This window comes from Protomyctophum parallelum, assembly GCF_964188405.1.
Source record: "Protomyctophum parallelum genome assembly, chromosome: 12".
NCBI classification, from domain to species: Eukaryota; Metazoa; Chordata; class Actinopteri; order Myctophiformes; family Myctophidae; genus Protomyctophum; species Protomyctophum parallelum.
The window spans coordinates 35,636,990-35,664,807 of NC_139712.1; the positions used below are offsets into that span (position 1 = coordinate 35,636,990).

At 44.4% G+C, this 27,818-nt stretch overlaps 1 protein-coding gene across 1 annotated transcript in view; it reads left to right on the top strand.

Annotated features, from left to right (window-relative positions):
* LOC310868025 (receptor-type tyrosine-protein phosphatase mu-like) overlaps positions 1–27,818 on the top strand; it is a 167,688-nt gene that overhangs the window by 16,374 nt on the left and 123,496 nt on the right.

Here is a 27,818-nt window from a genome sequence, read left to right on the forward strand (position 1 = left end):
GGACAGGGATTAAACACACATAGAGACATCTCTGTGTGTGTGTGTGTGTGTGTGTGTGTGTGTGTGTGTGTGTGACATGCTGGACAGCGATGCTAATCTTCAGACATAATAATGTATTTCATGTGAGGAATGTCTTGGATTAAAGGAAGATATTTCTAATCCGTCCACAGATGACAGCGGGGATTACAGCAATATCTCCACATGACCGATAAACCATCTTCACCATGTGTCCCCAAACTCTGATTACAAGCTTCTGACTTGAACCCTGGATCAGTGTTTGTGTCAAGGACCCTGAAAGTAATATGTATTTGACCCTCATCTAAATATATTTTGTACCAGGCAACCCCAAAAAGGAATGTTAAAACGTTTAAAAAATATGTTTTTTCCCACCACATATTTGCACGATCACCTGTGAGTTTGTAGATTGGCTATTTTCAAATAATATTATGTAGGGTTCAAGTGATTATTTTGATGCCACTGCAAGGACCCCTGTATGTCAAATCCTTTGTCAAATCTCTGGTTCTTGCTTTTCCCTTTTTTTTAATCCCACGATTTTGCAACCCATTTTTTCACCCAGTGTCAATTATCTAATGTAATCCTGGGCGCTACACTTCCTCTGCCATTTCCAACCTGGGGGGGCAGTGGATTGACCTCATGCTTCCTTCTATGCCAAGCTGATTCTTTTCACCTGACAGGGGGGCAGTTTCCCCAGCCGGACGTAACGTTGAAATCGATACAGTAAACTACCTGAATGTATAAATTTGCCTCGGTTCGTCCCGTTTGTACTGCGTCAGGTCGCGCCGCGCCCGTTTGCGCAATTCTCGTCTTTGCATTGACTTTGCATGTAATCGCGCCGCTCTAACCATCCAAGTCTGAACGCACTTTTACTATATCGTTACACCCCTAGTGAGTGCTCTACTAAGTACTAAAGATGCTTGTCATGAAGCGGCTGAATAATATTGAGACTAATTTAAAGTCACTGGCATTTTGTGTCGACTTTGGGGAACCACAAGTATATTAGTTTTGTGCTGAGCTACTTAAATTGTCCTCGTTTGATGTTTGTTTATTGCAAACACCTGACAGTTTGAATTTCACCACCAATAAACCAATACTTTGCAGTGGGAGCTGATGGATTTGGATAGCTTTTGTATTGTATTATGAACTAGTGTGAACTAGTGTGATCTATCAAGATTCAACGTGTCGACTCTATAATTCTGTTGGAGATGAAGTGATGCCGCTAGAACATTGGTTCCCAACCTTTTTTAACTGAAGTACCACCTCAGAAAATATTTGGCTCTCCAATTATACCACCATAATAACTGATGTTAAAATACAGTACAATACCTGCCCTTTATGTTCCATTCCTATGCCAATAAAGCTGCTGCTCTGACAAAACTCTGTCTAATCACTAATCAGCAACACTGATATTTCTAATGTGATTCATCCGTTCTCAAATCTTCTATTTACTGCAAGGTGTGCTGTCATGCTCATTTCAGCACGGCTGGATAGCCTATTTCAACCAATTGCTCGGTCAGAAGAATTATACTTGTTGTAATATAAATATTTCATTCCACCTTTTTTGTGCGACTCCTCTGTGTGCCACCAGAAGGGGGGGGGGGGGGGGGGGGGTCCTAGTACCAGTGGTTGTGAACCCCTGCACTAGAACATTCTACAAAATAGAGAAATAAAGGCTGATAAATATTTGATTAGGTGTTATACTTTTATCACGATTATTATCATAATTATTATGGTGATTACTGTAACCCCTCTGAGCACAGATGAAAGATTTAAACATATACACCACAGGCGGCATATATGTTGACGTATATAAAATATGGATGTGTGTGTGTGTGCGTGCGTGCGTGCGTATGATTGTGTGTGTGAGAGAGGGGGAAAGCGAGATACAGACAGACAGACAGATAGACAGACGGGGGACTGAGAGAGAGTTGGAGAGAGAGAGAGAGAGCGGAGGGTGCAGATATTTTAAAGACTACCCTGAAGCTGCTACTTAGCCTAAATTAGTACAGTAAATAGTCATACTTGTGTTGTGTGTGTGTGTGTGTGTGTGTGTGTGTGTGTGTGTGTGTGTGTGTGTCTGTGTGTGCATCTGTGTGTGCGTGCGTGCGTGGCATTTAGTTCTGAACGTGTACTGCACCTCCAGTATTTCATTTTAAAGCGTAACAGCAGTGACTAATCCCCTGCTACATTATGAATGTGAACTCCGTCACAGCGATGTTGTTGACGTGGTTGATCTGCAAACTAAATGTGAAGCACAGTAAAGGTCCTTGCAGACTTGGACACATTCTTTCTGAAAACCGGCGGAGAAACAATCAGAACTAGAAAAAGTGCCCTTCCGGGCACAGGTCTCCACCAGGTTATCCACAGATCCGTGCAGTTAGAGGTAAAAACACTTTTCGGCCAGTTATAGCGCCACCTTGAGGCTGAGTTGAAATTGTTCATGTGGCATTTCGTCCTCGGCCTAGTGGGAATGTGGGTGCACAATTTCACGGAAATCACGCGATGTGTTCATGATTTGCAGCATTTTGTTTGAAACTGAGCACTCCTGTGAACTTTGGAAGCCAATCTTAACCAATCAGGATGGAGTCTGATAAATCTGAAAGACCCGTTTCGTTGAATGGCTCTAGAGAGACTGTGTACCAATTTGCGTGATGTTTGGACAAAATCTGTAGGTGTACTGTGCAAAAAGCGATGGCGAAAAAAGCGATGGCGAAAAAAAAGCGATGGCGAAAAAAGCGATGGCGAAAAAGCGATGCGAAAAAAAGCGATGGCGAAAAAAGTGATGGCCAAAAAAGCGATGGCCAAAAAAGCGATGGCAAAAAAAGCGATGGCGAAAAAGCGATGGCGAAAAAAGCGATGGCGAAAAAGCGATGCGAAAAAAAGCGATGGCGAAAAAAGCGATTGCGAAAAAAAGCGATGTGGCGAAAAAAAAAGCGCTGGCGAAAAAAGCGCTGGCGAAAAAGCGATGGCAAAAAAAAGCGATGGCGAAAAAAGCGATGGCAAAAAAAAGCGATGGCAAAAAAAAGCGATGGCGAAAAAAGCGATGGCAAAAAAAAGCGATGGCGAAAAAAAGCGATGGCGAAAAAAGCGATGGCGAAAAAAGCGATGGCGAAAAAAAACAATGTCGAAAAAAGCGATGGCGAAAAAAGCGATGGCGAAAAAAGCGATGGCCAAAAAAGCGATGGCCAAAAAAGCGATGGCGAAAAAAAGCGATGGCGAATAAAGCGATGGCCAAAAAAGCGATGGCCAAAAAAGCGATGGCCAAAAAAGCGATGGCCAAAAAAGCGATGGCCAAAAAAGCGATGGCGAAAAAAAGCGATGGCGAAAAAAGCGATGGCGAAAAAAGCGATGGCGAAAAAAGCGATGGCGAAAAAAGCGATGGCGAAAAAAAGCGATGGCGAAAAAAAGCGATGGCGAAAAAAGCGATGGCGAAAAAGTGATGGCCAAAAAAGCGATGGCCAAAAAAGCGATGGCGAAAAAAAGCGATGGCGAATAAAGCGATGGCCAAAAAAGCGATGGCCAAAAAAGCGATGGCCAAAAAAGCGATGGCGAAAAAAGCGATGGCGAAAAAAGCGATGGCCAAAAAAGCGATGGCCAAAAAAGCGATGGCGAAAAAAGCGATGGCGAAAAAAGCGATGGCGAAAAAAGCGATGGCGAAAAAAAGCGATGGCGAAAAAAAGCGATGGCGAAAAAAAGCGATGGCGAAAAAAGCGATGGCGAAAAAAGCGATGGCGAAAAAAGCGATGGCCAAAAAAGCGATGGCCAAAAAAGCGATGGCCAAAAAAGCGATGGCCAAAAAAGCGATGGCCAAAAAAGCGATGGCGAAAAAAAGCGATGGCGAAAATAAGCGATGGCGAAAAAAGAACTTTGGAAGCCAATCTTAACCAATCAGGATGGAGTCTGATAAATCTGAAAGACCCGTTTCGTTGAATGGCTCTAGAGAGACTGTGTACCAATTTGCGTGATGTTTGGACAAAATCTGTAGGTGTACTGTGCAAAAAGCGATGGCGAAAAAGGCGATGGCGAAAAAAAAGCGATGGCGAAAAAAGCGATGGCGAAAAAGCGATGCGAAAAAAAGCGATGGCGAAAAAAGTGATGGCCAAAAAAGCGATGGCCAAAAAAGCGATGGCAAAAAAAGCGATGGCGAAAAAGCGATGGCGAAAAAAGCGATGGCGAAAAAGCGATGCGAAAAAAAGCGATGGCGAAAAAAGCGATTGCGAAAAAAAGCGATGTGGCAAAAAAAAAAGCGCTGGCGAAAAAAGCGCTGGCGAAAAAGCGATGGCAAAAAAAAGCGATGGCAAAAAAAAGCGATGGCGAAAAAAGCGATGGCAAAAAAAAGCGATGGCGAAAAAAAGCGATGGCGAAAAAAGCGATGGCGAAAAAAGCGATGGCGAAAAAAAACAATGTCGAAAAAAGCGATGGCGAAAAAAGCGATGGCGAAAAAAGCGATGGCCAAAAAAGCGATGGCGAAAAAAGCGATGGCGAAAAAAGCGATGGCCAAAAAAGCGATGGCCAAAAAAGCGATGGCCAAAAAAGCGATGGCGAAAAAAAGCGATGGCGAAAAAAGCGATGGCGAAAAAAGCGATGGCCAAAAAAGCGATGGCGAAAAAAGCGATGGCGAAAAAAGCGATGGCGAAAAAAGCGATGGCGAAAAAAAGCGATGGCGAAAAAAAGCGATGGCGAAAAAAGCGATGGCGAAAAAAGCGATGGCGAAAAAAGCGATGGCGAAAAAAGCGATGGCCAAAAAAGCGATGGCGAAAAAAAGCGATGGCGAAAAAAGCGATGGCGAAAAAGTGATGGCCAAAAAAGCGATGGCCAAAAAAGCGATGGCCAAAAAAGCGATGGCCAAAAAAGCGATGGCCAAAAAAGCGATGGCCAAAAAAGCGATGGCGAAAAAAGCGATGGCCAAAAAAGCGATGGCCAAAAAAACGATGGCGAAAAAAGCGATGGCGAAAAAAGCGATGGCGAAAAAAAGCGATGGCGAAAAAAGCGATGGCGAAAAAAAAGCGATGGCGAAAAAAGCGATGGCGGAAAAAGCGATGGCAAAAAAAAGCGATGGCGAAAAAAGCGATGGCGAAAAAAACGATGGCAAAAAAAACGATGGCAAAAAAAAGCGATGGCGAAAAAAAGCGATGGCGAAAAAAGCGATGGCAAAAAAAAGCGATGGCGAAAAAAGCGATGGCGAAAAAAGCGATGGCGAAAAAAGCGATGGCGAAAAGCGATGCGAAAAAAAGCGATGGCCAAAAAAGCGATGGCCAAAAAAGCGATGGCCAAAAAAGCGATGGCGAAAAAAAGCGATGGCGAAAAAAAGCGATGGCGAAAAAGCGATGGCCAAAAAAGCCGAAAAAAGCCGAAAAAAGCGATGGCGAAAAAAGCAATGGCCAAAAAAAAAGCGATGGCGAAAAAAGCGATGGCGAAAAAAAGCGATGGCGAAAAAAAACAATGTCGAAAAAAGCGATGGCAAAAAAAAGCGATGGCGAAAAAAGCGATGGCGAAAAAAGCGATGGCGAAAAAAGCGATGGCCAAAAAAGCGATGGCCAAAAAAGCGATGGCCAAAAAAGCGATGGCCAAAAAAGCGATGGCCAAAAAAGCGATGGCGAAAAAAAGCGATGGCGAAAATAAGCGATGGCGAAAAAAGCGATGGCGAAAAAAGCGATGGCGAAAAAAGCGATGGCGAAAAAAGCGATGGCGAAAAAAGCGATGGCCAAAAAAGCGATGGCCAAAAAAGCGATGGCCAAAAAAGCGATGGCGAAAAAAAGCCATGGCGAATAAAGCGATGGCCAAAAAAGCGATGGCCAAAAAAGCGATGGCCAAAAAAGCGATGGCGAAAAAAGCGATGGCGAAAAAAGCGATGGCGAAAAAAAGCCATGGCGAATAAAGCGATGGCCAAAAAAGCGATGGCGAAAAAAGCGATGGCGAAAAAAGCGATGGCGAAAAAAGCGATGGCGAAAAAGCGATGGCGAAAAAAGCGATGGCGAATAAAGCGATGGCCAAAAAAGCGATGGCCAAAAAAGCAATGGCGAAAAAAGCGATGGCGAAAAAAGCGATGGCCAAAAAAGCGATGGCGAAAAAAGCGATGGCGAAAAAAGCGATGGCGAAAAAAGCGATGGCGAAAAAAGCGATGGCCAAAAAAGCGATGGCCAAAAAAGCGATGGCGAAAAAAGCGATGGCGAAAAAAGCGATGGCGAAAAAAGCGATGGCGAAAAAAGCGATGGCGAAAAAAAGCGATGGCGAAAAAAAGCGATGGCGAAAAAAGCGATGGCGAAAAAAGCGATGGCGAAAAAAGCGATGGCCAAAAAAGCGATGGCCAAAAAAAGCGATGGCGAAAAAAGCGATGGCGAAAAAGTGATGGCCAAAAAAGCGATGGCCAAAAAAGCGATGGCCAAAAAAGCGATGGCCAAAAAAGCGATGGCCAAAAAAGCGATGGCCAAAAAAGCGATGGCCAAAAAAGCGATGGCGAAAAAAGCGATGGCCAAAAAAGCGATGGCCAAAAAAGCGATGGCGAAAAAAGCGATGGCGAAAAAAGCGATGGCGAAAAAAGCGATGGCCAAAAAAGCGATGGCGAAAAAAAGCGATGGCGAAAAAGCGATGCGAAAAAAAGCGATGGCGAAAAAAGCGATGGCGAAAAAAGCGATGGCGAAAAAGCGATGCGAAAAAAAGCGATGGCGAAAAAAAGCGATGGCCAAAAAAGCGATGGCGAAAAAAGCGATGCGAAAAAAAGCGATGGCGAAAAAAAACGATGTCGAAAAAAGCGATGGCGAAAAAAGCGATGGCAAAAAAAAGCGATGGCGGAAAAAAACGATGGCGAAAAAAGCGATGGCGAAAAAAGCGATGGCGGAAAAAGCGATGGCCAAAAAAGCGATGGCGAAAAAAAGCGATGGCCAAAAAAGCGATGGCGAATAAAGCGATTGCCAAAAAAGCGATGGCCAAAAAAGCAATGGCCAAAAAAGCGATGGCGAAAAAAGCGATGGCGAAAAAAGCGATGGCGAAAAAAGCGATGGCCAAAAAAGCGATGGCAAAAAAAAGCGATGGCGAAAAAAGCGATGGCGAAAAAAGCGATGGCGAAAAAAGCGATGGCGAAAAAAGCGATGGCGAAAAGCGATGCGAAAAAAAGCGATGGCGAAAAAAGCGATGGCCAAAAAAGCGATGGCCAAAAAAGCGATGGCGAAAAAAGCGATGGCGAAAAAGCGATGGCCAAAAAAGCCGAAAAAAGCCGAAAAAAGCGATGGCGAAAAAAGCGATGGCCAAAAAAGCGATGGCGAAAAAAGCGATGGCGAAAAAAAGCGATGGCGAAAAAGCGATGGCGAAAAAGCGATGCGAAAAAAAGCGATGGCGAAAAAAGCGATGGCAAAAAAAAGCGATGGCGAAAAAAGCGATGGCGAAAAAAGCGATGGCAAAAAAAAGCGATGGCGAATAAAGCGATGGCCAAAAAAGCGATGGCCAAAAAAGCAATGGCGAAAAAAGCGATGGCGAAAAAAGCGATGGCCAAAAAAGCGATGGCGAAAAAAGCGATGGCCAAAAAAGCGATGGCAAAAAAAAGCGATGGCGAAAAAAAGCGATGGCGAAAAAAAGCGATGGCGAAAAAAGCGATGGCGAAAAAAGCGATGGCGAAAAAGCGATGGCGAAAAAAGCGATGGCGAAAAAAAAGCGATGGCGAAAAAAGCGATGGCGAAAAAAATGGTTCATGGTTGGCATCCAGGGAGTGTGTGTGCAAAATATGGCATGGAAAAACTTGTTTTGCACAAAGCGGCCTCCTGGTGGCGCTATAACAGGCCGTTCTGGAAAGTTTGGGGCAGAGGTTCATGGTTGGCATCCAGGGAGTGTGTGTGCAAAATATGGCATCGACCGGGTTAACGGTGGCCGAGATTAGCTGTTCACGGACACACGGACACACAAACGGACGGACACGCGGACGGACGGAGTGCAAAACATACTCTCCCCACATGCCTTCGGCCTGGTGGAGACAAAAAGACTGGCACTGGTGGTCGGCAGTGGCTCAGTGGTAGAGTGACCGGATAGGAACCACAAGGTTCCCAGTTCGAACCCGGGCTCCCCCAGAGTTAGTGTTGAAGTGTCCTTGAGCATTGCATGGTTTCCCACTTTTTAAGAGGTCTCAAGACGCACACGCACGCACACGCACACGCACATGCACATGCACACGCACATGCACATGCACAATTGCACATGCACATGCACACACACACACACACACACAAACATTTGAAATATTAACAAAGGAAACGGATACATTTAATTCTGATTTTCATTTCTTTGATCAAATTCAGAACAGCAGGTATGGCAACTGTCCACATAATTCAGCCACCCCTTGGGGGGTTGAGGACCACTGCTCTAGGACTCTGCAAAAGGGAAGTCGCATGCTGCCGTTGACCAATCAATCTGATCAATTACACAGTTAATTTCTAATCAATATCATGCTGCTCTCTCTTTGATCAATTTGATCAATTAAGCACTTACATTTCCAATCAATGACGGCACTGCTCTCTCTCAGTGAGTCATTATGGCATAATTTCTCACTGTCTGCAGTATTTACTACTTAGGCATTTATCCATGGAGTGATTAGGGACAAGACTAATGGGTCCAGTGCATCAAATATATAATTAAACATATGTTAATGCTCAATGTGGGTCCTTCAGACTGCAGTACAAGACCCCTCCTATAAAGACATTTGACTAACAGGAGCTAGTTAAAGATTTAGGGGCGGACTCTGAAAATTGGGAGTTTGTTCCACAGTTTGGGAGCCAGTAGGGAGAAGAGTCTAGGACGTCTGGAGCGCTTTCCAGGATGTTTCAGGAGGGAGAAGATGCTAGGACAGGGGTCCTCAACTAGAAATGATGAAGGTCCACAAATATGTTTTTGAATAAGACCGAGGTCCGGTCCCATGCGCGGCGTCCATCGGAGAGCGGGGCTCTATGCCCGTTTAGTATGGTCAAGCCAAGCTTATACAAATCAGATCCCCTTCCACCCAACCAATAATGGGGTGCAGAGTGCAGGCCCGGAGTGGAACTCCAAATCAGGCCGGGAGTGATACGCCCTGGCAGGCCACACGTAGCGCGCGCCAGAATTTTGGGGGCCCTTGGGGGACATTTTGGGGGCCTTTGCAGCAATTTCACATGAGAAATGTACCATCTGATGTTATTTATATTATTCACTTTTTTTTTTTTTTGCCTAGGGTCCGCAGAGAGGTGGTCCGCGGTCCGGTCGTGGACCGCGGTCCGCCAGTTGAATACCCCTGTGCTAGGATGTGTGGAGTGTTGTCCTGCAGGGTGTTTAGGGAAGGGAGAAGAGTCTAGGAGTAGGACGTGTGGAGAGTTGTCCTGAGTGTTTTATAGGGAAAGGACAACATGTGTGGAGTGGAGCATTGTCCAGGTTGTTTTAGGGAAGGGAGACAAGTCTAGGACGTGTGGAGCGTTGTCCAGGGTGTTTTAGGGAAGGGAGAACAGTCTAGGACGTGTGGAGCGTTGTCCAGGGTGTTTTAGGGAAGGGAGACAAGTCTAGGACGTGTGGAGCGTTGTCCAGGGTGTTTTAGGGAAGGGAGAACAGTCTAAGACGTGTGGAGCATTGTCCAGGGTGTTTTAGGGAAGGGAGAACAGTCTAGGACGTGTGGAGCATTGTCCAGGGTGTTTTAGGGAAGGGAGAACAGTCTAGGACGTGTGGAGCGTTGTCCAGGGTGTTTTAGGGAAGGGAGACGAGTCTAGGACGTGTGGAGCGTTGTCCAGGGTGTTTTAGGGAAGGGAGAACAGTCTAGGACGTGTGGAGCGTTGTCCAGGGTGTTTTAGGGAAGGGAGAACAGTCTAGGACGTGTGGAGCGTTGTCCAGGGTGTTTTAGGGAAGGGAGAACAGTCTAGGATGTGTGGAGCGTTGTCCAGGGTGTTTTAGGGAAGGGAGAACAGTCTAGGACGTGTGGAGCGTTGTCCAGGGTGTTTTAGGGAAGGGAGAACAGTCTAGGACGTGTGGAGCATTGTCCAGGGTGTTTTAGGGAAGGGAGACAAGTCTAGGACGTGTGGAGCGTTGTCCAGGGTGTTTTAGGGAAGGGAGAACAGTCTAGGACGTGTGGAGCTACCCTTATGGGTCCATTTGGTTCAATTTGTACACTCAAGTTACACACCCATACGGGACCGTTTGGGACCCACTCAAGTACACTTTGAGAACCACTGGTGTAGTGGATTGTGTCACCAAAATGACTAAGCGTGTGCCATGGTACAATCCAACTGCAGAATCAGACTACATTTTAGTTTTATATATAGAATGTATAGTTTTAAAGCTATAGATATGGACGTATAGATTATATAATACAGGTATAGATACGGACTGTATAGATTTGTACATGAAGGCTGTGATCTCGTTTTCAACTTCAGCGGTTTGATAGGTTTTTTTTGGGTCATAATTTGTGCGTGTGTGCATGTACAGTGCACACTGCTGCTTGTTAAAGTGTCATGCTAATCTTCTGTTGCTTGTACAGTGTGTGTGCGTGTGTGCATGCATGCATGCGTGCGAGCGTGTGTGTCCACTGTACAGGGTTAGGGTATTTGCGGCGCCGTGGTAACGGCCCCAGGCCATAACAGACCATAATATGTCACACTGCTGATTAATGGTTGGCCAAATGTATGTCAGAGTGTAACCGTGGGATACCAAGAAGCAGCACAGGGATTGGTCGATGTTAACAGAGGTTAAGAAACACAGAGAAAGTGAGAGAGACAGATTTTATAGATATTAGACACTCACTGATAAAGTACATTTTCATCTTGATCTTTAAAAAAAAAAAAAAATCAATATTTCGATACAGTTACTATATCGTTACAACCCTAATATAATGGGTGTCTAGGGCCGCAGATGTTACTGCTAACTCACTGTTTTTCCATGCAATTTACAATTCACAATTTAGGCATTTAGCAGACGCTCTTAATCCAGAGCGACTTACATTTAAGCAAGAACAAAAGCATGGGAATACATCACATAAAAGCATTTATCATGAAACTATACATACACTATACATATAAACTATACATATTTACTACTATGCTATACATATGTACTATGGCGTGCTATGACTATATACAATACAATTATAGTGCTGTCTACATAACATGCTATAAGTCTGTGTCAAATGCTATCTAAGCCAACAGAAATGCTATCTAAGGGGTTAGGGTGTGCTATGGGCCAGTGTCCATGTACAGTAGATACACTATTATCAAGGTCCCCTGGACCTATTATTTGGTAAATCAGAAACCTGCCTACAGTGACATCATTGGTAAGGAGGTTTCGTAATTTCAAACAAGATTGGATTCTTTTTTAATTAACAATAATTATTAAATATGTTGTTTCTATTAGCTTTGATTCTGAACTGTCCACAGCCCTCCTCTGAGGCACAGGATCTTATTGAGGACCATTTGTATGAAGATTGGTTGTTTCTTTTCACTTTTACTTTTAAAATATTCACCAGATCTTCCACCACTAGTCCACTACTATTGTATAATGTCTTCTGCTTCTTGGACATTTGACTCATCATGCCTGCCCTTCTACCTGTACTTTATTTCCATAACATGCTTTTTAGCATTTATTTGAACAAAGACAAAATCACTGACACTACTTTTAATTTCCTGTGTGTTTTTGCCAACACTCCTCAAACGGCCTATCGTATAATGACTTCTTGGGACTGTACCCCCTTCCAGTCAAACAGTTCAGTTTGTCATCTGGTGTCGACCTGAGAATCTTACTCCATACATCCATGCATACTCCAGGAATGCGCTAAGGAAACAACAACAACTGTTAAAACCTACGGTCTGAAGCGGACTTGAGCCTCAAGAGGCACCGCGGAGCGAGCCGCGGAGCGAGCGAGTCGCCGGGGCAAGCATTGCAAAGTCCGCCTCAGCCGACTCTGTGCTGTTGGAGTTATGCCCCAGATAGGGACATAATCTGTACTCATATACCACCCTAGTGTACCTCCAAGTGTACCCCCTTCCAGTCAAATGGTTGACTGGAAGGGGGTATCGTCCCAAGAAGTCACCCGTTTTCCGTCTTGGGAGTGAGAATGTGGTGTTTTAGCAATTTAAAATGCCCTTTTATAAGAAAAATACAAAAGTAAAACGGAATATTCCCTGCAAAACCTTTAAATATGTGTGATTAATCCGACCGGTTAAATTTTAATCTCTGGTGTTAGAACATTCTATTGTACTGCTAATCTCTGGATTAACCCATTCTGACCGGGCACCCATTTTGGTGTTGGCATCATGTTATGCTTTAGCTATTGAAAAATAGCAGATCTACAAGCTCATATCACGCCACCGAGTGGCGCGATACGAGCTTGTAGGTCTGCTATTTTTGAAACAAATCGAAGAACGACTGACATTTTTAGAATCTGATCTCAGGTCAGAATGGGTTCATCAGACCAGTGTGTGTCCGGCGGAAACCTCGTATGAATCTGATCTCAGGTCAGAATGGGTTAAGATACAAACACGCACGCAGGCAGGCAGGCAGGCAAGCATGCACGTACTGTAGGGGTGTGTGTGTGTGTGTGTGTGTGCGCGCGTGTGCAATCGTGTCGATCTGTTGAGAGAGAAGATTATTTCGAATTTCAATTAAAATTCACCTACAGGCAGGCAGGCAGACAGACAGACAGACAGACAGACAGACAGGCAGGCAGACAGACAGACAGACAGACAGACAGACAGACAGACAGACAGACAGACAGACAGACAGACAGAGTGTGAATCTTTGAATTTTGGCACACCGGTGAAGGAACGTGATTATGTTGAAACATTAACATCGAAGGTCCTTCTACACCTGGAGCTGATGCATAAACCATCCCGTAGTGCTCCTGCCAATATGTCCCCTCCACTATTCATTTGGCTCGTGCCTCGTTCATACAAATAATTGCATCGCTTTTATGATAATATTTGCATTCTGTGTGGAATGTGCTCCCGAGACAAGCACTTTAAATTAATGTCAATTAATCGCACTAAATAAACACTCGCCTTTTACCCTCAAATATGACCTCGCCCGTGCAGTGTTATCTTTTATAGTTGACTTTATTTTATAATTGTACAATTTAAAATATGTTTAGGCGGATTATTAATTAGTTGGATACAAATATTACCGGTAACGAGTTGAAAGCATGACTTATTTTTAAGATAAATGTAGAGATAAAAGTGTAAAGAGTCACATAATTCTATAATCTGTGTATTGGGATTAACCTATGCAAATTACATTCTGGCTTTGTATGCAAATTCACATTTTATATGCAAATTTCATCTCATTCCATAGGTCTGCTTCTCTGCTTTCGTATGAATAGAAGAAAAATGCAAAATGCTAACTAAAATCTATTACATTTGTTTGTTTTCGTGTCTTACGACAGACAGACAGACAGACAGACAGACTGTGTGTACAAAGAAAGATGAAGAGTGACAGTGACAGCTAGACGATTTGTGTTGTTTCTGTGTGTGTGTGTGTGTGTGTGTGTGTTTGTGTGTGCACGTGCGTTAATGCGTGCTGTGTGTGTGTGTGTGTGTGTGTGTGTGTGTTTTGCGTGCGTGCGTGCGTGCGTGTGTGCGAGCATGTCTGTGTGAGATGACAGATTAGGACAGACAGGACACACACGGCCACTCACACACGTCCGCTGGCCTTTTTAGGGCTGTTTCTCACACACACACACACACACACACACACACACACACACACACACACACACACACACACACACACACCCTGCATGAGTAATCCGTGTTTTGACTTCAAGTCAAATATTTTAACGGTGCTTTCCTGTGTGACACAATGGACAATGTTTTGGCGATCAGTTCTGTGTCACCACAAGCACACATTTAAGACAACATGTGATCACAAACACTGCTGTTTTAAAATGCTTGGCCTTTTTTGGTTTTTCATCTCATATCGTTGCTGTCGGATCATGGAAACCTTGTATGCATGTCCAACCGGAAATGGAGAAAGAAAACTGATCCAACTGCATTCCGTTGAATGAATGGACGTGTGAAACTGTCAGTTGTCCAAGTATTTCTCACTAGAAATTCTCACTAGAATATTTCTCACAATTTCTCAATAGAACTGATTGGATAGAATGTATTGGTTTTTAGCGTTACACGCTGGAACATGGATTTCTCCTCAATCGACTGGTGGTGTAAAAAAAAGGTGATGTGAATTATTTGTCTTATTGTGCATTGTGTATACGTGCTGTGTGTGCATTATTAAGGATTTACATTGTGTGATTAAGTAATTTTGATCAGGTTGGAAATGTACAATATAACCAGTTTGCAACTTAACCTTTACATGCTTCCCTGTACTCCTCTCCTCTCCTCTCCTCTCCTCTCCTCTCCTCTCCTCTCCTCTCCTCTCCTCTCCTCTCCTCTCCTCTCCTCTCCTCTCCTCTCCTCTCCTCTCCTCTCCTCTCCTCTCCTCTCCTCTCTTGTCCTTGCCAGGAGGACCAGTTGCCCAAGGGGAAATAAGTTGGAGTAGAGAGAGAGAGAGAGAGAGAGTGTGTGTGTGTGTGTAGTACTAGGCAGTGGCAGGGGTTTGAAGTGGGTAATTATTAATAATTAGCATGTTATTGCAATACTGCTTTTTAGATGTGCCGATAGAAGAGCATGATAACACTCTCTCTCTCTCTCCCTCTCCCTCTCCCTCTCCCTCTCCCTCTCCCTCTCCCTCTCTCTCTCCGCTCCCTCCCAGAGGCACTAGGGTGGATGTTGTATAATTCATCAGTAGCCAGAGGCGAGTTAGCTAGCCGTGCTAATGCTAACGCCATTAACTCTCAATTAATGTGTATTCTACTGATCACTGAACTGCTGAGAGAACACACACGCACGCACGCACGCACGCACGCGCACACACACACACACACACGCACACGCACGCACACGCACACACAAAGCTACACACACATGCGCACAAACATTCAACATAACTTTACTGTCCTTGCAATAGTGTGCTACTCTAGCTGTCTCTGAGAGCGAGAGAGAGAGAGGGGGGGGGAAATGCAGCTCAAAGTGCTTTACAGAGCAATGGAGAAAAAAAAAGAAAAGCAAGGCAAAGACATTAAAAAACAAGCAATAATGCAATACAGTGCATGAGGACATGAATAACAAAAAATAAAAAATCAATTAAAAGCAATGTTGTAGAAGTGGGTCTTGAGCTGTGCTTTAAAAATATCTACAGAGGCTGCCTGTCGAAGGTAGTGCCTTACGTTACGGGTGTTTCTCAAACACGCAAGCAGCGGCTCTCTCAAATCAGCCTATACGATGTACCTTAGGCACGCACATAAAAGCTGTCGGAGAGCCATAGCAATTGATTCTTCAACGCAACTTCCAGTTCCTTATAAGGTGCTTGCAAATGAAGTGTGGCTGTAACGAGTGGGATTGTACTGGCCCGTCAATAAAATTACGCTGACAATTAACTAGCTTTAGGCGCTGTTGTATTGGTAACTGTAAATGCACAATAGGTAGGGATTAACACAGTCTGCTCCTTCAGCCTAACATCTCCTCATTTCACTCCAGACATCTTGTTGAAATCTTTTTTGAGTGGTGCAACCACTCCAAGGAACAGCAATGTCCGTGTTCACCTATGTGTTGTTCACCTATGTGACGTTAATGAGCCAATGACTATGAGCACCAGTAGGGGCGCTGTTGTGCCAGAAACAGAGAGAGACAGATAGTATTAGTGCTGCACTGTTGCCTGCTAATGAGAGAGAGAGGAGGGGGGGGGAGAGAGGAGAGGAGGGGGGGGGGGGGGGGGGGGAGAGGGGAGAGAGGAGAGGAGGGGGGGAGGGGAGAGAGGGGAGTTGCACCACTCAGTTCTCACGGGTGTGATTTTTTTATAGTGAGTTGTGCTACTCAAAGCCCACTAACTCTCTGTCTCAATGCGTGAGAGTGAGAGAACATGGTTGAGTGACTACCAGTTTGTATTGAGAGAGAGAGACCGTGTCAGCGATGTGCCAATCATGATCCTCTTTAATATGCAGGCCTATTAACCCACAATCGAATGTCATTCTGTTTATGTCATGTCATGCTGTGCGTAACATGGCGAGCTCAACACCATGTGTGGACTTTAATCTTAAAGGGATCGATATTTCACTTCCAATGAAACTTTAGGTCATTTTATCGTCTACTCGGTTATTATCTAATGTGATCCTGGGCTCTACACACCCTCCGCCAACCTAGTCCCCATATATGGGGGACATGGGGAGAGCAACGGACTTGAACTCATGCTTCCTTCATGCCTCTAGTTGCTCCTTTACACCTGACAGGGGGGAGTTTCCCTGGTTGGACGTAGCGTGTGGAAGGAACACGTTATTCCAACCAGTTCCTTTCCCCTCCATCAGGCGCCCCGGCTGGCCAGGAGGAGGCAGTTTAGAGACCAGGATTACTGCATGTTTTTTGTGAGGGTACCTACTCTAAGGGACACGAAGAGAACATGCAAACTCCACACAGAAAGGCCCTTTTGCCAACCCCGCCTCGGGTATGGGCACTGATGACGCGGAGGAGGAGACGCGCCGCCAGCGCCCACAGCGGGAATCGAACCCAGGACCTGTTTTCATTCATTTTTTATAATTATTTTGGAAAACAATACGGAGGGGGAGGAGCCCGGAGGAGACTTATATTTTATAAGAATTATATATATTTTTTCTGCCTTTATTTGATAGTGTGTGTATAGTAAGTTGACAGGAAATGGGGGAGAGAGACGAGCAGTGACACGCAGCAAAAGGTCGTCGAAATCGGGAGTCGAACCACCAGCGACACACTGTCAGGCCTGATTAGGATTAGGGTAGGATTAGCAGCCTATAGGTGCCTGGACCGTTAGGCCGCTGTGGACACCTCATACACATAAACATATCATATCTGCAGGGACATTGGACTTTTTCCCTGCATACGGTTATCTGAGTGTGTGTGTGTGTGTGTGTGTGTGTGTGCGTGTGTGTGTGTGTGTGTGTGTGTGTGAGTGTGTGCGTGTTGTGAGTCACTTTACACACCCTGTGATGCTGGGAGCACTATGTCACATCTGTCTCATCCAATCACTTGTCAGTTTGTGGGGGTTAGCAACATGCTAACTGTTAGCTGGCAGGCTTATAAACATGCACCTATTAGGCAGGCGAGCACACACACACACACACACACACACACACACACACACACACACACACACACACACACACACACACACACACACACACACACACACACACACACACGTCTCTCTCTCTTTCTCTCAGTGTGTGGGTTCGGACACCAGATAATATCAGGCACATTAGACAAGCCTGATTACACGGGCTAATTGGACTGTGTGTGAGTGTGTGTGTGTGAGTGTGGACTGTAAGTGATTGAGTGTGTGTGAGTGTGTGTGAGCGTGCATGTGTGCATGCGCGGGTGTGACAGACAGTCCGACAGACAGACAGATAGACCTTTATGTATCCCACGGCGGGATACAGCTAGGAGTAACGACAAGACCTAAGAATCTAAGGAGAATTAAGAAACACCATAGAAAACAGTCCCACTCCCTACAATATACGACAGTATCATGGTTTACATTACAGTATCATGGTTTACATTACAGTATCATGGTTTACATTACAATATCCTCACTGTGCAGAAAGAGTGAGTCACGCTGTCAATACGATGTCAGCAATATGCATCAGACAGTACAGTAACTGTACACTGTACAGAGGTGGAAACAGAAGCCATTCCAATGACAGACAGAGTCAGTATCAGACTATCAGTACGATGGTATTGTCCTTGGAACGGACGTAACTCCAGAATCCACTGCACACCTGTGCCCATATAGTTCCTGCTGTGACGAAGGCCGTTTTGGTCATAGCACGTCAGCACTTTCTTTTATTTTCCCACTTTTTATTCGATGCCCAACCGAGAGTAGACTTGGATTCGCCAAGTCCACCACGACCACCTCAGGAAGTGCCAGTGGCCTTGGTGTTAATTTTCTTTCTATCGTTTCCCCTTACCAAGAGCACCTCGGCTACACAAACAAACAAACACAACAGAGCATGCTAGTCCCTAGCTTTTTTAACTTCAGAGTTTTTTGTTCATGGACCTAGCAGAACGACCGTGTGCATTGCATGACAACTAGAAGCGCACACGTCTCGTGTTTGTTGTTGTTTGTCTGTGAATATCGCGTGTCCGAGTGAGACACACAAAGCGTACATTTTGAACGAAGGCAGAAGACAGCGATGTGTCGTTGGCCACTGACCGTGTTGTGTCCGTGCAGGGCAGGTTGTGACTGAGAAGATAGTCCAAGTGCGACCGTGAGGCGTTGTTATGCAGGAAAGGCCCTGCAGTGATTGGCCAGTAGTTGAACAGCCACAGTTCTTGGTTGAAAACGCAGAGGTAAAGGCAGTGTAAAGGCAGTATCACGGCCACAGACCACAGGTGTGAACGGTAATAATAGTAATAAGACTGATTGATTGATTGATTGAGTTTTCAATGCATAACAGCAGATTAAATAAAGGACAGGTACAGCAAGGAGTGAAAGATCTGATTAAGTGACATGGCCACTCGTCAACAAACAACATGCAGCCATGGCAACCATGCCATTCCATCCAATTACATTCAAACTGGTTTCAATTCAGTTAGTGTTTACCGTGTGTGTGTGTGTGTGTGTGTGTGTGTGTGTGTGTGTGTGTGTGTGTGTGTGTGTGTGTGTGTGTGTGTGCATGTGCGCGTTCGTGTGTGTGTGTGTGTGTGTGTGTGTGTGTGTGTGTGTGTGTGTGTGTGTGTGTGTGTGTGTGTTGTAGTTAACATGCTTGTGGTCACTCTACGTTGGATAATACTGAACACAGACGCCCTGTGTTAGAGAGTGAGAGAGAGAGAGAGAGAGAGAGAGAGAGAGAGAGAGAGAGAGGAGGAGGGGGACTGAGAGGGAGGGAGGGAGGTAAGGAGTAAGAGATGCACCCAGATCGACAGTGACACAGAGATACTACCGAGAAAGATGAATGCAATGAGTACAATTGTGTGTGTGTGTGTGTGTGTGTGTGTGTGTGTGTGTGACTGCATGTCTGTGTGCATGAGAGAGAGAGAGATGATTGAGATGATTGACACAGATGCCCGTCAGACCAACCCCAAACACTCCAGCTAATCTGTAGACCACAGGGATGGACTAAATGTTATCACACCACTATGGAAGGACTGATCTGTATAGCATAGGGATGGACTAAATGTTATCAGACCTTTATCAGATCCCTATAGAGTAGACCATGGATGTGGCCGAGTGTTGTGTTGTGGAGCTCTGTGTCTCACAAAACACTGTTTAGATAGATGTTATACTCATACTGTGCAACTCTTTCAATTAAAAGTTTTTCCTGCCTTATGCTGCGTTCACACTGCACAGATACAAAGCTACAGGCTACCATTCATTTTCAATGGAAGCCAGCATCACAAAGATATACAGTAAAGCTACTGTATAGGCTACTATACCATTTTTCTTATCGACGTTTCAGAAAGTATTTATTTAAAGACATTAAAGGTGGTTGCACACTGGACGCGTTTTTCTTAAAACCGACGGTAAAACGCTGCAAAAAAACGGGACCTTTACGCAGAGCCAACTCTAAGCGTGGCAACTCGTGACAATAAACACATTTTTTGGGGCCGAACAAATAATTAGAAAGAAGAACTTCTCTTCCGGGCCGCTCGTCGTCATGAAAGCGACTGTGGCGCTCTATATAGGTATAGACTCTCGGGAGGCATCGTGCTTGATACCCGAACCACCTAAGCTGGCTCCTCTCCAAGTCAAGGAGCAGCGGTTCTACTCAGTCTCTGTCGGCTGACTCAACTTCTCACCCTATGTCTAGAGTATACCAGCCACCCGTCTGAGAAAAGTCATTTCGGCCGATTGTGTCCATGACCTTATTCTTTCGGTCATTACGGGTCACACTTCATGACCATATAAGGATATAGGTGAGCTGGATTCAACTGCAGCTATACGAAACCACCAAGTGTTGTATCTCCGTTCCCACTCGTCTTCTCTTAACCCATTTAGGCCTGACTTTTTGTGTGAAAATGTCTTTTTAATTAATTATTTTTTTCTGAAAAACCTCATGTTTCTATATCCGTGGTGGATAATATTTCCCAAAAATTATATGTAATATGCCTCCGCCCTCCCACCTGAAAATATGTTGTTCCAGGGACCTCCCCAAAAGCAAAGATTTGAGTTAAAAACGTTCTGAAAAAATATATATTCCAAATTTGCGCCACATTTTCACGATTCTTCAAAAATAGCAGACCTACAAGCTCATAGCGCGCCACTCGGTGGCGCGCTATGAGAGAGAGAGAGAGAGAGAGAGAGAGAGAGAGAGAGATGAGAACAAAAGATGGAAAATAAAGACCATAATGACTGTGTGCATGTGTGTGTGTGTGTGTGTGTGTGTATTGATTGGTGTGTAAAGTTCAGCAGTGAACGGAGGAACGTAGGATCAATAAAACACATTATGATTAATTACTGCTGCGTTTAAACACGCAGGCACACACACACACACACACACACACACACACACACACTCACACACACACACACACACACACACACACACACACACACACTCACACTCACACTCACACTCACACTCACACTCACACACACACTCACACTCACACTCACACACACACTCAGGTGCATATTCAACCCTTTTCAACCTCAGGAAATTGCACGTGTGTGCTTCCTGTTGTTAGTCTGGAGAGAGGAAGAGGCTCAATGTTATACTTCCTGTCAAAACATTTCAATCACAAATCCTAAAATATGCGGAACTCGACTTCATCTCGTTCCTGACCGCATCACTGTCGTGGCAATAATCACGTTAACCCACACCCTCTCGTGTAATATTGCTTAAATGTCTGGCCTCAAAGTCGTTGTTGTGACGTGGTCTGGAAATGTGTGCTGCCTGCCCAAAGTCAACTCGTAGATCCCAGTGCAACGCTGAGGTGAGGAGGCCGGCTGCTAGTTTGGGCTGTGACTGCGCCTGCTCTCACTCACACACTCACACACTCTTGCCATGTTGTTGCTTGCAACTGTTGTGTTTTGGCCACGGCTTTAGAGATGGCTTCAGCAACTGTCTTCAGCACCTGGTCGTGCCGCCAACGGTATAGCGGCCCTCCCCCCTGTCGAGGGGGGGAGGGCCAGCTGCTGTCGAGCAGCTGCTTATAGGATGTGCTGCAAAGAACCTTTCCTGGAGCACAGAACACACAGGCTGGAGAGTCAACCATGCCCCAGAGATGGAGACTGGCTAGGCTGGGTAGGACATGATTAACGGATTGAACCATGAACTTGATGCGCCGATGCGCGGGTTAGGCCAGAAACATCTGGCGATTCCAGCGTTGGCTGGTCAGGCACTGTCTGGGAGGCAAATTGGAGCCGGAAATTCCATGGAATGCATTGAAGTCATTGAGAGCCTGATGGACAAAAGCATATTGTCACTGTTGTGCAGAAACCCTGAATTTAGTCACAAACCCTTGTTGATACTTTTCATGGTTAAAAATGTAGAAAACCCACAAGCTTAAAATGAATAGCAGGTTTTTCCTCTGGGACAGATCATAAATGGCAATAATACCAGATCCACAATATTACAACACACTGTTTATGTTTATTTATTTGATATGGACATAACAATCACATTGCTCATTGCACAATTGTACAACTTGTAGATGCATCGTTTACAGTGTGTTAGCACGAGTGCTAGTTTTCACCACTTGTCCATAGGAGACTTTTCTGAAAATACAAAGTTAAAAGAACACCCAATCTAAAAATAAGAAGTACATTCAATAAAAAGTACATTCAAGTGAAATGTACAGCAAGGTTACAGTACATTACATAACCTCCAGTACAAAAGTAAACATAATCATTCTCGTAACCAGTCAGGAGCTATACATGTGAGCACAGTTGATCTGATTTCAACCATAGTTTGAGACCTCTATAGAACACATTACCATCCGTCTCTAGTTTTAAGACCGTAGGCAAGGAGTTCCACAAGTTAGCTCCCTTTACTGAAAATGCAGACTGTCCGAATGTGTTGTTACACCTGGGAACAACACAGTTACCACTTGTTGAGGCGCGAGTGGTTGCTCTACCAGAGCTCGGAAGTCTAACTATCAGTCCAGAGAACAAAGGTGAGACATGACCCTGTAAACACTTAAAAACCAATTTGATAGTAGAAAAATATACAAAATGTTCAAATGTAAAAAGGTTGTGTTTTTTTAGAACACCACAAATGTGCCATCTCATTGGTTTTTGATCCATGATTTTGATGTTTGTATATTGATGTTATTGGTTTTTAGACAGTTTGAGAGGATTGTGACCATGTTGTGATGCTGTATGATAGGTGTGAGAAAATCATAGCATGCATATACAGCTGTGCAGTTTTGGCTGATAGGTCCCTTCTAATATGACGAAAACAATTTAGATTTGGTTTGACCTTCTTGCATATATGCTTTACCTGTTTTTAAGTTTTTATCCAAGATTATTCCTAAATATTTTACTTCACCCATTTCCATAAGAGTTTCATTGTCTCCACCAGGCCGAAGGCATGTGGGGAGAGTATGTTTTGCACTCCGTCCGTCCGCGTGTCCGTCCGTCCGTCCGTCCGTGTGTCCGTGAACAGCTAATCTCGGCCACCGTTAACCCGGTCGATGCCATATTTTGCACACACACTCCCTGGATGCCAACGATGAACCTCTGCCCCAAACTTTCCAGAACAGCCTGTTATAGCGCCACCAGGAGGCCGCTTTGTGCAAAACAAGTTTTTGCACAGTACACCTACAGATTTTGTCCAAACATCACGCAAATTGGTACACAGTCTCTCTAGAGCCATTCAACGAAACGGGTCTTTCAGATTTCTCAGACTCCATCCTGATTGGTTAAGATTGGCTTCCAAAGTTCACAGGAGTGCTCAGTTTCAAACAAAATGCTGCAAATCATGAACACATCGCGTGATTTCCGTCAAATTGTGCACCCACATTCCCACTAGGCCGAGGACGAAATGCCACATGAACAATTTCAACTCAGCCTCAAGGTGGCGCTATAACTGGCCAAAAAGTGTTTTTACCTCTAACTGCACGGATCTGTGGATAACCTGGTGGAGACTTGTGCCCAGAAGGGCGTACCCTTTTTGATGCGTACCTCAAAGGTATCAGCAGCAGGCCTGCTGCGGATGGAGATACACATTGAAACTGTTTTTTGAACATTTAAAGTTAATTGTGATGACTCTAGCCAGTTGGAGATGTTCTCTAGTTCCTGTGTCAGCTGCGCAGCTGCCATGATGGCTGTTTTAGCAGATGTAAAGATGACAGTGTCATCAGCATACATTTGGCAGCTAACGCCTGGGCAGGTATTAGGAAGATCGTTAATGTACATAGTAAATAGCAGTGGTCCAAGTACCGACCCTTGGGGCACTCCCATGTTATTGGGGAGCAGCAATGATTTCTCCCCATTGACCCTGACACACTGCTGTCTCCCTCCCAGATATGACTTAAACCACTGTGAAGCTTCTGCTGACACTTTGAAATGTTTTAACTTAGACAACAAGACTCCATGATGGACAGTGTCAAAGGCCTTTTTTAGGTCCAAGAACACTGTCCCCACAACTTGTCCCCTCACCAGTAGACCTTTGAACCTGTCAAGTAAGTAACAGTTAGCTGTCTCGGTAGAATGTTTGGGTCTAAATCCAAACTGCTGTGGGTGCAGTAGTTGCTTAGACTCCAAATATTCAGTTAGTTGCATGGCAACGATCTTTTCTAATATTTTTGAGACAACAGGAAGAAGAGCAATGGGTCTATAATTGCTAGCCAAGTCCTTGTCCCCTGACTTGTGGATTGGGGCAATTATTGCCGTTTTCCAGCTCTCTGGGAATCTTTTTGTTTTTTATAGATAAGTTAACTAAGTAAGTGATAGGCTCTAGTAAGCAGGTCAGATTTTTTTTATTAGTACAGCATATAAGCCATGGATGTCCTTTGACATTGAGCTACTCATGTTTGCGATGCATTTTTTTACTGCATCACTAGACACCTCTTTGATTTGGAAATCATCTGGATGAGCATTGTCAGTCTCCTCATAGGGTGACTCAGTGGATCTGAAATTACTGGACAATTCCTCTACAGACTTAATAAAAAAAATGTTGAAAGCATTTGCCATGGCCACATTGTTATCCACAATGCCATTGTTTACTTTCAAACAATTTATTTTAGCGTGTTTATGCCTACTAGAGTCTGCTACTCTGTTGATGTGCTGCCATAGCTTAGAGCTGTTGCCATTGGCCTCTTCAATACGTTTGTGGAAGTAGTTACTCCTGGCCTTCCTTAGCTCAGACAGCACTTTGTTCCTCAAACCTGTGAAGAGCAGGCAATCAGTAGTGTTTTTTGTCTTTAGAGACTTTTTAAGAGCAAGATCTCGCTTTTTAGCGAGCTGGAAGATGTCATTATTAAACCAGGGGAGAGAATATTTCTTTGCTCTACTTGTCCATGTTTTGGTGTATTTATTTATTAAATTGCCCAAAATTGAGGCGAAAGTATTCACACTATTTCTCTAGTTACACATTCCCAGTTTATTTCCATTAAATCGTGTTCAAAGTTAACTATGTTCACCCTAGGAATTCCTGTCGTTGAGGTTCGACCTTCCGTTTTACTATGGTGAACCAGACGTTTTCCTGTTAGTTTTCTTACAATCAAGGTCATATTATGATCTGAAAGTCCAGTGATAAGATTATATGTTTTTATTGCTCTCTCGGGTCTATTTGTGAAAATCAGATCTATAAGAGTTTCACTCGTCCTAGTGATGCGAGTGGGTTTATCAATCAACTGCTTATATTTATGTTTATCCATTACAGATTTCAGTTTTAATTTGCCCTTTTTATCTGCCCAATTTACATTGTAGTCCCCCAAAAATATAGTCTCATTACATTTATCACAAGCAGAGAGAAGACTTTTCAATTCATTATAAAAATCAGCATTATGAGATGGAGTACATCTATGTATAAAGTACAACTATGTTAAAATTCATGTTGGGAGAAAGTATTACATTGATTCCCAGACACTCCACGTTTACAGCCAATTCAAGCTCCACACATTTAATACATTCCCTAATATAGATTATATATTATATATACTGCTTTACCTGTTCTATCTTTCCTAAAACATGTGTATCCAGATATGTTAACTCGTCAGTTGGCTGTGTGCCAACTGCTGCTCGTTCGTCTGGTAGTAGTTGTGCGTGTTGACTCGATGGTCTGAGCACGGCCGTCCTTGAGAACCCGTTCAAAGACGACAGCATATCCATGTCCAAAAAATGTCAGTTTTGTTTTTATCACTGGTAGAATGCCAGGTGGAGCCAAGGTGTGCTCCAAACAGTGTTGCTCTCTAGCCACAGTCCACGGTGAGTTGTAGGTGCATGGTTAGAACAGGCACCAGCAGAAGTAGGCAGCAGACGCCGAGGTATAGTCCTGCCTGGAGAAGATTATGTTTTCTTTTGCTTTTACCGCACCATTTCAAATTAGAGTTATGCGGTAGTTTGCTTGTGAGCTTGTCCGTCTTTTTTTGTTAATGTTGTGTGACACTGTAGTATGACAAAGTACTGCAGGGGATACAGGTATATAAGTTGCCTGACAGCAATGATATGAAACAAAAAATCACAGTCTGCATCAAATAAGCAGTTCAGGAAAAGTAACACATCTTGTTTTCTGCTCTCTTGTTTTAAATGTTTGCGCTGTATAATGAACTGTGTTCAAACCTGATGAATACCAGGGTGAATACTGCCCAGTCAGAAACAAACTGTGTTCTCTTTAAATACAAGAGAGTGTCTTCTTTTATTTTTCCAGAACAAATTGTATGACAAAGGTTGTAATTGTTACAAAAACAAATATGTTTATTCATTGATAAGCTGGTCCAGCCGGCCTCTCATCGACTACAATGCATTCCATTGAACTTCCAGTTGGCAGTTATCCTTCCAGAGAGTCTGTGGTGCATGTTATGACACGGAATGGAACCTCTGTGTCCTGTCCTTGTTTAGATGATCCTTGACCTGCCTCATGTTGCGTTGTCACTCTTGTCTTGTGTTTTTTTTACCACCCATAATAAATGGAAACCACTGCTGTAATGCACTGCAGCGTTTGATGTTATTTCCCTCTTCATGCCTGTTAGCAGTTCTAAACACTATGTTTGGCCTCAGCTTGTATGTAAACCCTGGCAGAAAGAAGCTGATTGACTAGAAGGTGGAGCAGTGTTTCTCAAATGGAGGTACATGGTGGACCCCTAGGGGTACGTGGAGGTACTACAGGGTCCGTGTGGTGAATGTGGATTATTTATTTATTTATTTTTATTTTCAAACTTAGTTCTGTGTAATGATAAAACAAAATAAATAATGTAATGGCCACATAAGGATGAGGTATTGTGTTGATCCCACGGCTAAGAAGGACAGAAGGATACGGTAGTGTTTATCCCATGGCTCAGAAGGATGAGGTAGTGTTGATCCCATGGCTCAGAAGGACAGAAGGATGAGGTGGTGTTGATCCCACGGCTCAGAAGGACAGAAGGATGAGGTAGTGTTTATCCCATGGCTCAGAAGGATGAGGTAGTGTTGATCCCACGGCTCTGAAGGACAGAAGCATGAGGTAATGTTGATCCCATGGCTCAGAAGGACGAGGTAGTGTTGATCCCACGTCTCAGAAGGACAGAAGCATGAGGTAATTTTGATCCCATTGCTCAGAAGGATGAGGTGGTGTTGATCCCACAGCTCAGAAGGACAGAAGGATTAGGTGGTGTTGATCCCACGGCTCAGAAGGACAGAAGGATGAGGTAGTGTTGATCCCGCGGCTCAGAAGGACAGACGGATGAGGTAGTGTTGATCCCACGGCTCTGAAGGATGAGGTGGTGTTGATCCCACGGCTCAGAAGGACAGAAGGATGAGGTGGTGTTGATCCCACGGCTCAGAAGGACAGAAGGATGAGGTAGTGTTGATCCCGCGGCTCAGAAGGACAGAAGGATGAGGTAGTGTTGATCCCACGGCTCTGAAGGATGAGGTGGTGTTGATCCCATGGCTCAGAAGGACAGACGGATGAGGTAGTGTTGATCCCATGGCTCAGAAGGACAGACGGATGAGGTAGTGTTGATCCCACGACTCTGAAGGATGAGGTGGTGTTGATCCCATGGCTCAGAAGGACAGACGGATGAGGTAGTGTTGATCCCACGGCTCTGAAGGATGAGGTGGTGTTGATCCCATGGCTCAGAAGGATGAGGCAGTGTCGATCCCACGGCTCAGAAGTCACTATCATACAGTTTAAATTATAAATGGAACGTCTGTTTGGGAGCTGTTTACTGTATCTCACATGCATGTCATGTGTACACACTTATACCGTGTTACAAACCGTGTGTGTGTATGTGTGTGTGTGTGTGTGTGTGTGTGTGTGTGTGTGTGTGCGTGCGTGCGAGCGCGCGTGTGTGTCAACTGTCAAGGCTATTACATTGAATGACTTAAAGGCTCATTCTGTTTCCATTTGACAGGAGTCTCAACACACACACACACACACACACACACACACACACACACACACACACAGGTCGTAAATGGATTGAATGAAAAGGTTCAGAGTGCAGGTCTCATCAGATGTTGTTCAGTGCTTAACAGTGCATGTCTCTTCAGAAAAGGCTGATTTTCCTGTGCTTTCAACAGCAGATGTTATCAGTCCGTCCCATCTTCTAGATTCTATTTCAACCGGTGCAGCTTGATGTGTTTAACTTAATTCATTAATTCATTAAGTATTGAACATGAGGGGTTCTTCCTCCCAGAAGAGTTGA